Genomic DNA, 14,619 nt, shown 5'->3' on the forward strand with positions numbered 1-14,619 from the left:
CGCGGGGGGTGCAGGGTGCAGTACAGGGAGGCCGGCTCCGGCAGGGCGGGTGCTGGGCGCACAGCGGGAAAGGGTGGGCAGGAGCGGTTAAAGAGTCATAATTTGGTCTGGAAGAGACCAGCCGTTCTCCACATTTTTTGTACCAGGACCCATTGGCAAACAGCGATGGGCAGTGCCGACCCGCGCCGCCCAGTGTGTGGGGTAGGGGGACCCCAAGCAGCCTCTTGCAGCTGGAGCTCTGCCAGAGAAACGCCGCGGTTTCCCACGTTTTTGAAGGAGAATCCATTTTTTTTAAATTGTTCCCGACCCTTTCACATATTCCTGGGACCAGGCTGATAAATGCTGGTCTAGTGCAGGGCCAGCCCCAATTGTCTCATCCCAGGCAAGGCTTTGTCAAGCCGAGTCTTCAAAACCGTCAAGGATGGAGACTCCACCACCTCGCTGGAGAACCTGTTCCAGTGCTTCACCAGCCTCCTCATGAGAAAATTCATCCTAACATCTAACCTAAACTTCCCTTGCTGCAACTTGAGACCGTTGCTCCTTGTTCTGTCATCTGCCACCACTGAGAGCAGTCCAGCTCTATCCCCTTTGGAAACCCTCCTTCAGGTAGTTGAAGGCTGCTATTAAATCCACCCCGTATTTATAAACTATTAAATCTTCTGCAGACTAAATAAACCCAGTTCCCTCAGCCTCTCCTCAAAAGTTATGTGCCCCAGGCCCCTCACCATTTTTGTTGCCCCCCACTAGACTCTTTCTAATTTGTCCACATTGTTTCTGTAGTGAGGGGCCCAAAACTGAACACTACTCCAGATGTGGCCTCACCAGTGCTGAATACAGGGGAATAATCACTTCCTTTGACCTAATGGAAACACCTACTAATGCAGCTGACTATGCCATTAGCGTTCTTGGCAACAAGGGCACACTGCTGGCTCATATTCAGCTTCTTGTTCACTGTAACCCCCAGGTCCTTTCTGCAGAGCTCCTGTCCACCCAGTCAGCCCCCAGCCTGTATCAGTGCATGGGATTTTTCCATCCTAAGTGCAGGACTAGGTACTTGTCCTTATTGGACTTTGTGAAATTTATTTTAGTCCAATACTCTAATTTTTCTAGGTCTCGCTGAAGCCTAGCCCACCCACTGGCAGATTCCACGTAGCTGTAAGGAACCTCACCCTCTTTAGATCCTGGCCCCACTCTGGGATGTGGCAGCTATGGGCAAGACTGAGTGAAGCTGTTTAGGTCTTTCAGGTGTTTTAGGAAGGATGAGACTTATGTGGATAGGTTTATCCTTCTCTTTTGAGCAAGGGAAGAGACCCACACAGTAAATGGAGACAAGCAGACTGTGCTTTAAGTGCCAGGCTGGGCCAGCAGTCATCCCATTTCAAGTAGTACAGGGATGATCATATTAGTTAAAACACCAGCTTGTGGGGAGGGTGAGATACTCAGGATGGATGGAGTTTGGCCCTGTTCATGGAGTCTGTCTGGAGGGAGAGAGGTTTCCTGCAAGTCAAGATTACGAAAGGCTGGAAAAGGGATGGGAGAAATTCTTCCATTCTTACATAATGACAGGAACTGGAAGAGTTATTTTCTATCTGCTGACTAGGAGACAGGAATTACTAGGCCAGAAGAGCCTTTAACTACCTCAGCTGAATTCCTTCAGGGGCCGTTCTAGGATGGCCAAGAAGATGGAGCAACATTTACTGTGCACTGGGGATAAAGAGGATGGGTGACAGAGGGCCTGGTTGTATTGATTTAGGGTTCTTTGATCCCAGTGGTAATGGGCTAGGGAAGACAGGGCAGAAAGAAGTCCTGCATTTGGCTTGAGTAAGAATCAAAATCTTTAATCTTTATTCTATGGGTTTCACTTGGAATTAATATTCAAGAGGTTGCCAGGATCAGTAGATAAAGACTGGAATTTCAGGCTCATACACTTAAGTCAAGAGTAATAAAGTGTCATCCATCCATAGTTTAATTATGGCAGCTCATGCCCCCAGTCTTGCATATATGTTATAAAATACAACTGGGTGTCCCTGATGGACCTGCTTTGCATAGTTGGTTCTAGAAACAGTTATCTATGTTAGCCTGAAGTCAAGTAGAAAGCAGGCTAGATTTGTACCTTAGGGTGTGTACAGAAGTGCTCCATATAGGTTTTAATTTAAAGCACTTTTTATAGCACTATAAAGTTACAGCACTGTTAAACATGACAGAAGTATAGTGTTGGGGAGGTGGGGCTCTGAGCTTCCTGGGGCTTTTCCACTAGTCAGAAATTTGACCAGAGTACAGAAGTTATTTAAAGCGCTGTAGGTTGCTAAAGTGCTGTAAAATACTGTGCTTCAAATTTAATATCTCATTTAACAAGGGTTAATTTAAAGGGCTCTACCTATTTTTAAAGTGCTGTAAAGCCATGCACTGCTGTTAAGTCACAACAGTAAAGCTCTTTAAATGGTAAAAAAGCAACTTCTGAACATGTCCTTATAGACTAACCAAAGAGCTATGTCTATATAGACATATCTTTCTTTGGTTAGTCTATAAGATGCAAATCTACTTTACCTTCTTACAGCTGATTCTAGACAGGCATTTGGTATAGCATGATCCTAAGATGGAGAGGTAAGGAGACAATGTAGTTATGCTTTATCATCTTATTCAAAATAAAGGAGGGCTTCCAATCTACACCAAGGTGGTGCAAATACATGCTTGCAGGCCCAGGGACTAATTACCCTGGTCAGTGCTTTGCAAAGTTGCTGCATAAGCTGACAGAATTCTTCACTAGAGAGGTTTTGAAGTTCCCAAATATTGTATCGTTCATCATGTGATATTCTTGATCTAGTATTTGGGCTAAGATTGAAGATTAGCTATTTGAAATTAGGCCCAAGTCTTAACATGGCCCATTTGGAATAATTCAGTCCCCTTGTGTGTCTGCATTACAAGACAGTTTTACCAACATTATGAGCACATACTCTCTCTATTTCTACCCATAGTGCACAGGAGGAATAGCCCTCACTAAACGTGTTGCCTTCACAAAAGGAAACTAGCAAGTACCTAGCTTGTTTATCCTAGCAAAACAAAGGCCTAGCAGGGAAATGATTGTTCTGAACACATCAGGAAGGCAAACACCAGGGACAGAAAAGAACTACTTAAACTACAGGACAGCAGGGCACAAGGACAAACTGCTATGAAGTGGTCATTAATCAATTTAGGCTGGAAATCAGGTTTCTGAACAGAACAGTGAAGTTTTAGAATAGCCTAATAGGAGTACTAGGGCAAAAAAATCACAACTGCTTTTAAGATGGAACTTATGAAAGGGATTGTGTGATGTGGTTGCTTGTGGTAGCTAGGGACTGGATCTGATGACCCAGGAGATTTCTAGATGGAATTCAAGATTAGGAACAGGAATAAAAATTCAGTATTTCTTTTTAACCTTATTGCACAACATGCAGTTTTCTGTACTGTTTACTGTGCACCATCCAAACTCTTCACTGAAAACAGATTTGTAAATTTCCTTACAAGCTTTTCAAAGATGCTGCATTAGAGTATCTTGGTTCTCACAGACAATACTAAATGTATCTTCACAATGCCCTTGTGAAGCATGGTAAGAATTATTTTTAACAAAATAATGTTTCAGGCTAGAAGCCACCAGAAAAGTAAAAAGTGTCAACATGATTGGGTGCCAAATTTGAGGATTCCAGTGTTTTATAGCACCATTTTTGTTCACTATCCAGCTTCTGCTGACTTCAGTCACAGCTGTGAGGCTTAGCACTTCTGCAAATTGTATTCCAGATGTCTCCCATTGAAGCCATAGAAAATGAGCTGTTACAGTTCTGGTTTATGCCACTTGCCTAGAATTCCATATGAACTCTATCAGAGGGCAGTATATAAATAACCTAAAAGAAAAGCTAGGGAGCTTGTCTGGTCCCCAAGGACAGTGGTTTTCAGTCTGTGCTCTGCAGAACCCTAGGGTTTGTTACAGGTCATCAGAGGTTCTACAAAGAGACTGGGGGTAATGGCAGAGTGAGCTGGTAGGGTCAGACACCACTGCTGGGCCAGGTTGCCTGCTTCCACGTCAGCTCACACAGGCTGCGGAGCTGGGGTAGGGGTTCCGTTGCAAAAGATGTGATATGGAAGGGTTCTGTGATGTCAAAAGTTTGAAAACAACTGCCCAAAGGCGCCATTCAACTGCCTTATCTATGGCTAGAAACAGATGTCACCAGATGAAGTGGATCAGGTGTCAGGATGTCTCCTGGCTCAGCTGATCTGCTTCATTGGCCAAAACATATGTCCTGTGTGTTCAGGACAACAGGCAATATGGTTTCTGCTTCCAGAAACAGGTCCCCATCAATCTCTAGGGTTCCTGCAGATTGCCAGGGATGTGTCTCTTCAAGCAGAGAACCCCAGCTTTTCCCTTTTCTAGAGACATGCCCTGGGAGATCCTGGGGGCACATCTCTGGAGTGGGAAAGCTGGACAACTCCTGTGTAGTCCTGGGGCTGGGACTGCCAACCCCAGGACCAGACCAGAATGTTTTGGCTTTCCTGATTCCAGGGTTGTGCCCCCAGGATATCTGTGGTGTGTTTCTGGAAGGAGGGGAAGTCAGGTTTCCCTGCTTGCAGACAATGCCCTTGGCAATCTCCAGAGTGAGTCTGGAAGCAGGGAACCCTGACTTTCCTTGCTTCCAGAGATGTGCCCTGGTGATTGCTAGGGCACAACTTTAGAAGTGGGGAAAGCTGGGTAGGTGTTCCCAGAGCCCGAGGGACCTGATCCTATACAGGAATTCCTGGGTGTGGAGGACTGTGCCTTTCAAGCCCCAGGTATGCCTGTCCAGATTGGTGACAGAGTGCAGGCAGCTTCAGCTGCCTGTGCTCTCCTAACATAAAGCAAATAGACACCCATTGCAAGAAACTGGCACAATTTATTGCTACCTTTTGTCACAGCCACATTATGGCATGAAGAAAGGTATGGACATCTATTTGCTCTTGATTTGTGCTGCCACAAAACATTTTATGACAGCACAAAGATGATTAAAGGCAACATCTGTTTCCACCTTATGATATCACCCTTTGTCTTTCTGTACTTCCCTGCCTCATACCTTTCTAACTTCAGGAACAAATGGGGCAGGGGGCCTGCAAGCATCTACCTCCTTAAATTCACAACTCCATTGCCTGTCTGGTACAATGAATGGGGAAGGGCTCCTGTGGAAAAATTAGTATTCAATCATGTAATTAAAGACTGTATCCTAAGGGATACACCTGAGCACACCAACTCCGGGTTGCCTAGGACATCTTAATAATGGAACTTCCTAACTTCCAAAGTGCTTCAGTTTGGGTCCTTACATTTCTTTAAACTTAATTTTTAATATAGAATTTCCTATCTTTAAAAAACCAAAAACTGAAAACAAAAATGTCATCGCAGCTGACTATGTTCCTGCTCCCCATGAAGTTTCAGTAGGGTTGGGACCATTAGATCCACAGCACAACATTCTGCTACTTGAGCTAATCCAGTCACATGTAGCAGTAGAAAGCTATTATTTTTTGTGTACCCCTGCCTCTAGAGAGGATGGAGAAACACACTTTGCACCTGGGTTTCACATCTCTTTGCTAGACAGGAAGGGAGCAATGAGTTTAATGTCAGGCTCTTTATGGAAATGTGCTCTACTGATTACAGATCTTCTTGCCCTGCCTCTCCCTGCCCTCTTCTTGTCTCTGCCTTTTCCCCCTTAGTCCTGTCTTTCCTCATCCTGACTCCTACCTATCTTCAGTCTTTGCCTCTTCCTGCCCCCTCTCCTGGTTCCTGCTCCTGAAGTTCCTCCCTATCCTGGTCCTGACCCCTCTGGACTGGAGTCAGGTTACATCCTCTTCTCCACACTACCTGGACTCTGGCAGGTGGAGGGTGGAAGACACAGCAAAGACAGGTTCTTTTCCCCCTGTTCCAGTGCCACAGTGCCCCTGAAGTCAGGAGGGACAGTTGCAAGAAAACAATGCTCAGTTGCCCTGTGGTGGATGGTCTTGCAGTCTGGGCTTGCCAGAGCAGTGCTGAGGGGTGGAGCATGCTGCTCACTCAGTACAGGTGGGATCAAGAGTTGGCGATCTTGCAAATCTCTTCCCTCCAGAGTTCAAGCCACCTGGCCTCTCTGCAGTAAGGGAAGCACCGGCAGGAGAGAGGAACAGGGAGGGCTGCTAAGGAGGACACTGTGGAAGGGATAGGTGGCCTGGCACAGCTATATGCCACTCAATCAATCAGGCTAGCTTGGACTATCTGGGGTGGACCCAGGCTTGCTTAGAGCCAGATATGACCTGCAGGCTATAGGTTGCTGATCCCTACCTTAGAGCATTTAGTTGCCATGCACTCAAGTGCTTTACACCAAGCATGTGCAAACAGAGATTTTCCATAGGCTCAGAATTTGTCTGTATTTGGGCAGATTTTCACCAGTATAGTGAAAGACACCTCCCTTGGCCTGAATGTGGGTGCTGTCTGCCAGCTTTCGAAGGACCTGCTCAGAAGCATTGAGGTACTATAGTTTTTTAATGAAAAGATTGCAAAAACAGGTATTATTTCTAAAGCTCATTCTGAGAAATGGCCAAAGTATTTTAGCTGAAACTTTCCAGGAACATTCAACCTGGGGCAGACACCTAGGATACAAAACTTCAGCCTAAAATGATAAGCAACTATAGTGGGTCCAGCTTGCACTGCTTCTAGTATCTTAATCTATTGAGCCAATGGTGCTGAATATTTTACACAGCACTTGTTTGAGCTTGATGGATGTCTGACAACTGGTCACCTGCAGCTCAGTGTGGATAAGACAGAGATTATATTAACAGGCTGAGAAAAGGAACCAAAAGATCTAGCCACTGGAATATTTGACCCTGTAATTGGAGGGTGTATGCCTGCCGCATGTAATTACAGTGTGCCATGGGGGGCTTTGTTATATCCCCAGCTGCTGTTACATGATTGTATGGTAACAGATCAACAAAGTTCTCTTCAATCTCAAACAAATGAGGAGAATATGACTATTTCTTTCAGAACAAAACTTAGCTGCCATTATTGGTGCCTTTGCTGCCTTGAGACCACACTGCAATTTAACTCAATGTAGAAATGAAAAGAGGAAGTTCATTTGTTAAGCAGTGCATCTAATTAGCAGCATTTGACACCATCAATGTTTGATCAGCATTGGTGGCCTCTCAGCATTCTGCTCAATTTAAGATGTTGGTCTTGTTCTATAAAGTTTTAACTGGCTTGGGACCTAGCTATTCAAATGCCTTTTACTCTGGTGATATAGTTATAGCTCCAGTTTGTATTTAAACTAAATATCCAAGAGAAGTCATTAGCAGCTGTGTCATCCTTGGTAACCAGTGCCTCAAGTCTGTTGATATTTAGGGCATGCTGCAGGGTCTACCATGTGTCCACCATGTGTCTATTATGCTTTTGTGATGTTAGTGGGAAGCTGAGTGCAGGTGAGAGATGCTAGATCTGACTGAGCTCTGTTTGTATAGGTTATGTTGCACTGCTGAGGGACACGTATTGAAAAGCATAATGGGTAGGATCAGTTTGATTTGGGTTGTGCTGAACATTTGATTTTTGCAGTTGGGGTGAGTATCATTGTGGGGTGCCTTAAAATTCCCCACCTTGAATCTGAGATTCTTCTTCCAACATCCTTATAAGAGCTAATGTTAAATTTACCCCTTGCTCCAAGTGATATGATATTTCTTGGCAGCATGTATCCAGTTTGCTCTGCTTCCTCAAGCAAAACAGTGGGAAAAAGTTGCAGAGAGTGTGGATACGGTTATCATGTGGGATGTTTACCCCTTCGTGACATGTAGCCATCTCTTTCCTCTGTACGGGTTGTGAGGAAGAGAGGACCAGGGTTAGATATAAAACTCTGTCCTTCTCCTTCTCCTGTCTGTATAAAAACACAGGCAAGTTAATGCTATGTTGAGCATATCAGCTTGTCCTTTGCTCTCTGTAAGTGCCATCACAGGGGACCGTGGAGCACCAATGCTGGCCATGAGAAAACAACAGAAAAATAATTCCTTGTATGGGGCTAGTGACAAGGTGTCTGGAGATCCCAGATGCTTGTTATTTTGGTTCTGCTCCAACACAAGTGACTTGGAAGTGGGAAGATGTGAACATAAAGCCAAAAGTTTCACACAAATTGTGCCTTTACTTGGGGACAAAACAAAGAGTCTTATAATGACTTTTTCTTAGCTATATGCAACTTGCTCTAAGTTAGTTATATGCAACTTGCCAAAAGATAATAAAAGGCCCAGTTATGCATGAAAGAGCAGAAGTGGAAAAAGTCACTGAGGTTTTCAAGTAAGTTTTAGCCTCCTGTTGGTTTCCAACCATGAGGCACCAATAAGGGCCATGGATTACAGATAAATACAGTTAATTTCCCTCTAATGGTGATTTGATTGTTCCTTCATTACAAGCAGCTAGTTCTCTTTTCTAATTATATGTCTTGCTTGCACCCAAGAAAAATTGCCTTGCTCAAGGGACTGCACTATTAAGGCCACTCTGAACACTTCACTGTGGAATGGTGCAGTCATACAGTGATACCCTCCTACTGCATGTGTAGTGCAGTATATACATTCATTTCTACATTTCCTGCTCTCCTGCTACACTGCCAATGGTAATGACACGTGAGAAACCACATCTCAGAAATGAAAGCATGTAAGATACAACAGATACAGAAGACAAATGGATTAAAAGACACACACATTTTGCGTCGTTACATAGGAAAAAGAAACAATTAGAAACAAGACTTAATACATGGAGAATTGGTACCTGAGAAGAACTTGTCAATTAGAGGCTTAGCAACTTCAGAGGCAGCAGGTCCTCTTCTCTGCCTGGTCTCTCTACTTCCTCCTCTTCATCTCTTCTCTTTGCCTTTCCTTCCAGTGCAACTGGTGCCAAATTGTGACATTGTGACATCAGGGTGACATAACAGATAAAGGGCTGGTGGCATGACACTGAGTACAGAAGTGAGTGGACTGTGGGAAGGTGGGGAGCAGGAGATATACCCAGACCGTACAGGTTTAGTTGTGATTAGTTTGGCTTATTAAAACTATGTTAGTACAAAACAAGTCTGAAGGCAAACAACCAAGTCTGGGAACAAAGAAAAGGATCATTTTTAAGATACAAGGAGCAAAAGAACGCTGTAAATAGACTGGCTCAGAACTGTCTAACCTCTGAGCACCTTGGGGCCACACATCACATGGGCCATACCTTTGCAGATCCCCAACGTCCTACAGGCCCTGCAGGCCACTCCACCTCTAGGGGTAGGGGCAGGAAGCAGAAGCTGAAGGTGGGAGGGGGAGCTCAGAGACCCCATTAGCAGCAGCCAGAGAAATAAGGAGAGCAGTGTCTGCTTGTACTCCTGCAGGCTGCAAGTTGACCCCTTGTGGGCTGCATGCAGCCTGCTGGCTTTGAGTTGGACAACTCTGTATGAGGCAAAGGCCAAAGTTTGAAGCTGCTGTTGGTTAAAGTATGAGTAAGGACCTATGGATTTGGCTCTGTGGTCCACTACTATAGACTGGTAAGTATTTGAAGGATAAATACAAAGTTGGCTGCATGGGGCAATTGAGCTGCATAGCTATAGTGCAATACTATAATTAAACTGCGATACCTATGCTGGCATAACTCCCTAAGTAGATGTACTGTTCTGGAATAAAGGCACTCTTATTCTGGAGTGGAATGTCCACACGGATAGAAAAATAGTTAAGTGATAGCTTGGAAGTCTGTGGAAAGAGGGGATACAGCCATTCCTTTCTAAGTGGTGCTTCGTGGTTAAAATACAGTCTGTATTTTATCATCTCAAGATAGGATTAATACATCCAAGTGCTTGTTTCTTGGTAAGATAATTTCTCTGTGAGTTAGAGCTGTGTCCTGCATTCCTTGCACACCAAACTCAGTGGGAATCTGAGTGCGATAAAGAGTGCAGCATCTGCCCTTGGTTAATTATGATTATTTGTGTATTGGAAGCAAGGCTTTTTCTTGTAAGGCATCTTGGCATCCCAAGGAAAGACTGCTTTCAATTGAAATAGCTTTCTCAATAAGTGATGTCAGTGGAGTGGCTATCATATCATTATATTTTATTTATACTATATTTATATTACTAAAATACAAGTTTTATTTTATCTGTTTGATAATTCTAGTGCATGAATCACCAGGGAACTTAATGTTATCAGCATTAGTATGGTAAGCTGTTTTAGTGAAGGTCTATGCTAATTTAAATTGCATTGTTTAATAAAATGTGCACATTCCTGGCAGGGAATCCTGCCTCAGATATAGAGGGCTATGATGCATGAAGTTTCAAGGCACGATTAAGGGCCAAAGGTACTGGAGGAGGTAAATGGGCAGTGAATTGCGTCTCACTCCCCTATCTATTAACAGCTGTTGAACAGAATTGTTGGAGCTGTTTTCTCTGGCATCTGTAAACCAATCATTGTGGATATCAGGGAGGGTAATGAATAGGGGATATATATTACCCAAGATCAGGGGTGGGCAAAGTATAGCCCTTGGGCCACATCCAGCCTGCAAAGGAATTTTGTCTGGCCGGTTGCAGGTCCCTTGGCCCTGCTCAGCCCACATGTGGGGGGCAGCCCAGCCCACGGCACATGCAGCTGGTCCTACCACCATCAGGCGTGCAGTCAGGCTGAGGCAGCACAGTGGCCAGACTCAATTCCCAGCAGCCCTGACAGTGGCTCCTTCTGGCTGTCGCTGCCAGTGTCACTGCTGCCGCCAGACCCGGGTCCCAGCCCCACACTGTCACCGCCCCATGATTCTGGGGTCTCCAGGGGGCTTGTGCAGGCAGGGCATGTGACTAGGCAGATGGGATGGGGCCATAGGTGGGTGGGGAGTGATGTTCAGAAGTGGGACAGCTAGGCAGGGCTGGCATACCTGGGCAGTGACAGCACGGGGCCAGGATCTGTGGTAAAGCCACAATCCGCTGTCCACATGCCCCTGCATTGGGTGGCAGTTTCATGTGCAGGGGCATGCAGGGAGTGGATCACAGCTCTGCCCTGGGCCCTGGCCCTGTGCTGTCATGGCCTCAAGATCCTGGCCCCACCCTCCCACCTGGCTCCTGGATACTGCTTCCCACCCACGCACAGCCCCATCCCATCTGCCCAGCCATATGCCCTGCCCACATGGGTCCTGGCCAGTTTCCATGGAAACCTTGGGATCACAGGGTGGTGACAGCATGGGGCTGGAGCCTGGGGCAGAGCCCCAATCTGTTCCCCACATGCCCCTGCATGTGGAACTGGTTCCCATTGCAGGGGCGTGCAGGGAGCAGATTGCAGCTCTGGCCCAGGCCCCAGTCCTGCTCTGTCATCACCCTGAGATCCTGATCCCAATCCCAGCCCCAGTGCCAAATGTGTCTAAGGAGCATCCTGTTGGAGATGAGTCTATTTGTTATGTATGGGGGTGGTGGGCCTAGGCTCACCAAGAAAACTGTAAGCCTAAGTATGTCCATATCTAATAGTCTTTCAATGGGTATGAGAGAGAGAGAGAGCAAGCCAGCTGCACATCCACCCAACAATAGCTTGGTAGTTAGTACAGTCACCTGGAATATTTGTGGTCAAGTCCCTGATCAGGCCTCAACTGCTACTAGTTGAGTGCTCTAAATGGTGGGCTATTTGCAAAGCTAGATTGGATCTAATCCTGTGCTTCTGACCAGAAATTCCCACATGAGAAACCCTTCTTTAAAATGTTTAATTGAATGTTCCACAGAAAGTTTTTCTCATGATGAAACATAATTTTCTAGTGAAAAACAGTTTCTTAAAAATTATTCCTGGTCAGATCTAGCCATTGTTTTCTGTCTCCTGCCCAGAATCTTTTCCCAGTTTCACACTCACTGCACTCATCTATACATGCAATAAATTCTGATGCATATCATGCCAGAGTTTATTGCTGCCAGGCGCCACGTCTACATGTGTGCCTGGGACCGCAGAACATTGAGCCAGGTTGTAGCAGCCTCAGCTGGCAGGGAGTCTGCAGGGGTCAGACTACCAGCCTGGGGCTGCTCTGACCGGCTCAACATGCTGTGGAAGGGCTAGCTGGAGCATGAGGGTGCTCCAGTGCAGAGCTGGATACCAGGCAGCCCCCAGCACCCTTGTGCCCCTGTCAGCCATGTCAGCATCTACACGTGCATTGCTGTGGAGTAAAGAATGCCGCCATAGGATAGCACTTGTATTTACAAGTACTAAACAGTGGTGGAGTTAATTAGTTTCTTCCGTCCTAATAGCACTGTATGTGTAGATGCTCAGATATTAGGCAACTCCACAGTAAATGTCTTGTGTAGACACGCCTGCTATTTCCCATTTCATCCTCAAAGAATGCTATGTTTGTAATACCGAATCAACTTGTGGTTCCAGAACATGGCACAGGGAGTTTAAGGGCTTTGTTTTGATATATTGATAAGTACAAGCATGAAGAGTCTGAAAAAGTCCATGCTTGTTTTTTAGATTCTCTTGATTTGGCAATCAGTCCTACTTTTCATGCTGGAAAGGAGTTCCTGTTGGAATAACTTAATCCCTTTGTGACTTGTCTTGATTCTGAGGTAGGGTTAGAGTGATGTTGCAGTCACAATGGTCCAGGAAATGTATGAGGGGCAAGAATTTGGGGGGGGGGGATATCTTTTATTGGATTCTCAATAAGTTTGTTGCAGTATCATCCTTTGCCTGGGCAAAAGAAGTTGGATTTAAGATTCTTTAGAAACTGCGGCCAGTCATCACTGAGAATGATAATAGTTCAGACAAAAGAGACTCTGTAGGTTGCAGAGGTGTCTACGTGTGTAATACTCTGAGATTTTTCTTGGACAAGTAACTTCATGAATAAAGCTTGAAGGCCTGGACGAGGAGAAAATCTACTATAAACAATGGTGGTTTCTGGGCAAGGCACTCATCTGTGAGGTAATTAATCCCCCAGATATGAGATGATGAGTTTAATACAAGAAGGAAATCAAGAATCCCTTTTGACATTTTAAACAGTAATTAAAACATTATCAAATACACAAAGATTATTCATGTGCAGTTAGGAGGAGGCATATTACAAAGGATATGTATGTATCTTCTGAGACTTAATTCCTATATAAACAAAAACTGTATGTCAGTTGTTTAAAAATATTCAGAGCATGTGAAATTTGCTTCTGTCCAGAGGGCCATTGCAAGATGTATGCACCATTAAGACCCTCTTAAACCCACTCTAGTGGGTTTTAAATGTTGCAGAGACCTTGAATGAGCACTCCCCAAAAGGATGAATGTCACCCGATGTGGACTATTCCACTTTTGGTAGACTGATTTGACTGGCTTTTCCCCTTTTATGCTAGTGTTTCTAAGCAAAATGATGAATTTTCAGCAATGGAGGAAGACTCCATATATCTGATGCAATAGGTTTTATTAGTATTCATTGCACACAGCAATTTAATTGGTTTAAACAAACCCTATTTGTAAGGTTTGATAAGTGGAAGGATGAGTGTCATCAGGAACTATTTATTGCTCTGTTTTCAGAGAGGATAAACCTCCGTTGACTCACTTTAAAAGTATGAAGCTAGGTCCTGTGGATCAAGTGAAGATCTTCCTTTTAGTATATGCTTGTCTCTGTGTTACAATTATCTATCCACTATCAGTCCAGGGATTTCTAGACTGTCCATCACTGTAGCATCTGTTCGATCAAATCTAGCCGTATTTCTGATAATTTTTTACTTCACTCTCTAGATACCTTCTCGTATTTCTAATATATCTGGAAGCAGCTGGAATGATCAGAACAAAGCATAGTTTTTCAAGGTGAAGGCACAAATATTGATTTATATTGTGACACTTATTTTCAGGATTATTTTCTATCCAACACTCCCTAATATTTACCAGCTCTTTTGAGCACTACTACATACTGTGCAGATATTTTCCCTGACCCATCCACATCAGCACTGAAATGATTCCTTCCAAGGTGTGTTCCCTTTCCCTCTGCATTTCCTCTGCTTTGCATGATCCATTTGTTACAGCCAGTACAACCTTTTGTTTGTAAGTTTGAACACACAAAGCATGGGATGATAGGTTGTTACTGGAATAATATTTAATTACAGTTAGACAGCTGATTAGAAAGCAGGGAATAGTTCGGGATACATTAAGTTTAAAGATTTTTACACAGATCAGGTATTTTATACATTTTACTCTTTTAATATGTGTAACCCAATTTAATCACATAATGCCACACACACGTTTTCATTTTAAACATGCACATTCCAGTATCATATTGTTTTGTATCCAGCTTTGTCAGATCACTCTGCAGCACCTTACACTTTTGTATTTTGACTTTCAAATAATGTGGTGTCATATATACACTTGCTTCCTCACACTTTGTGCTCTTTTTCAGATAATTAATAAATACATTGAACACCAGGTTGGCTCTTGGGAGCTCTGCACAGTTAGTTTTGTGCCATTATGAAAACAAAGACACAGTCTGATTTTGGGACTATATTAGCCACATGGTAGCAGAACTCACTGCAGTTTAGGGGGAGGAGGCTGAGCAATCTTTCTGTCTCTTTTGGGGTTGGCTGGGGAATCGAACCATCTCTGAAAAAAAGAATACAGAAGTCTAAGAGCTGCTCTTCTGCTGTTTTGTAATGGCTCCCTCAG

This window comes from Gavialis gangeticus, unplaced genomic scaffold, assembly GCF_001723915.1.
Source record: "Gavialis gangeticus isolate Ggan-Ray unplaced genomic scaffold, GavGan_comp1, whole genome shotgun sequence".
NCBI classification, from domain to species: Eukaryota; Metazoa; Chordata; order Crocodylia; family Gavialidae; genus Gavialis; species Gavialis gangeticus.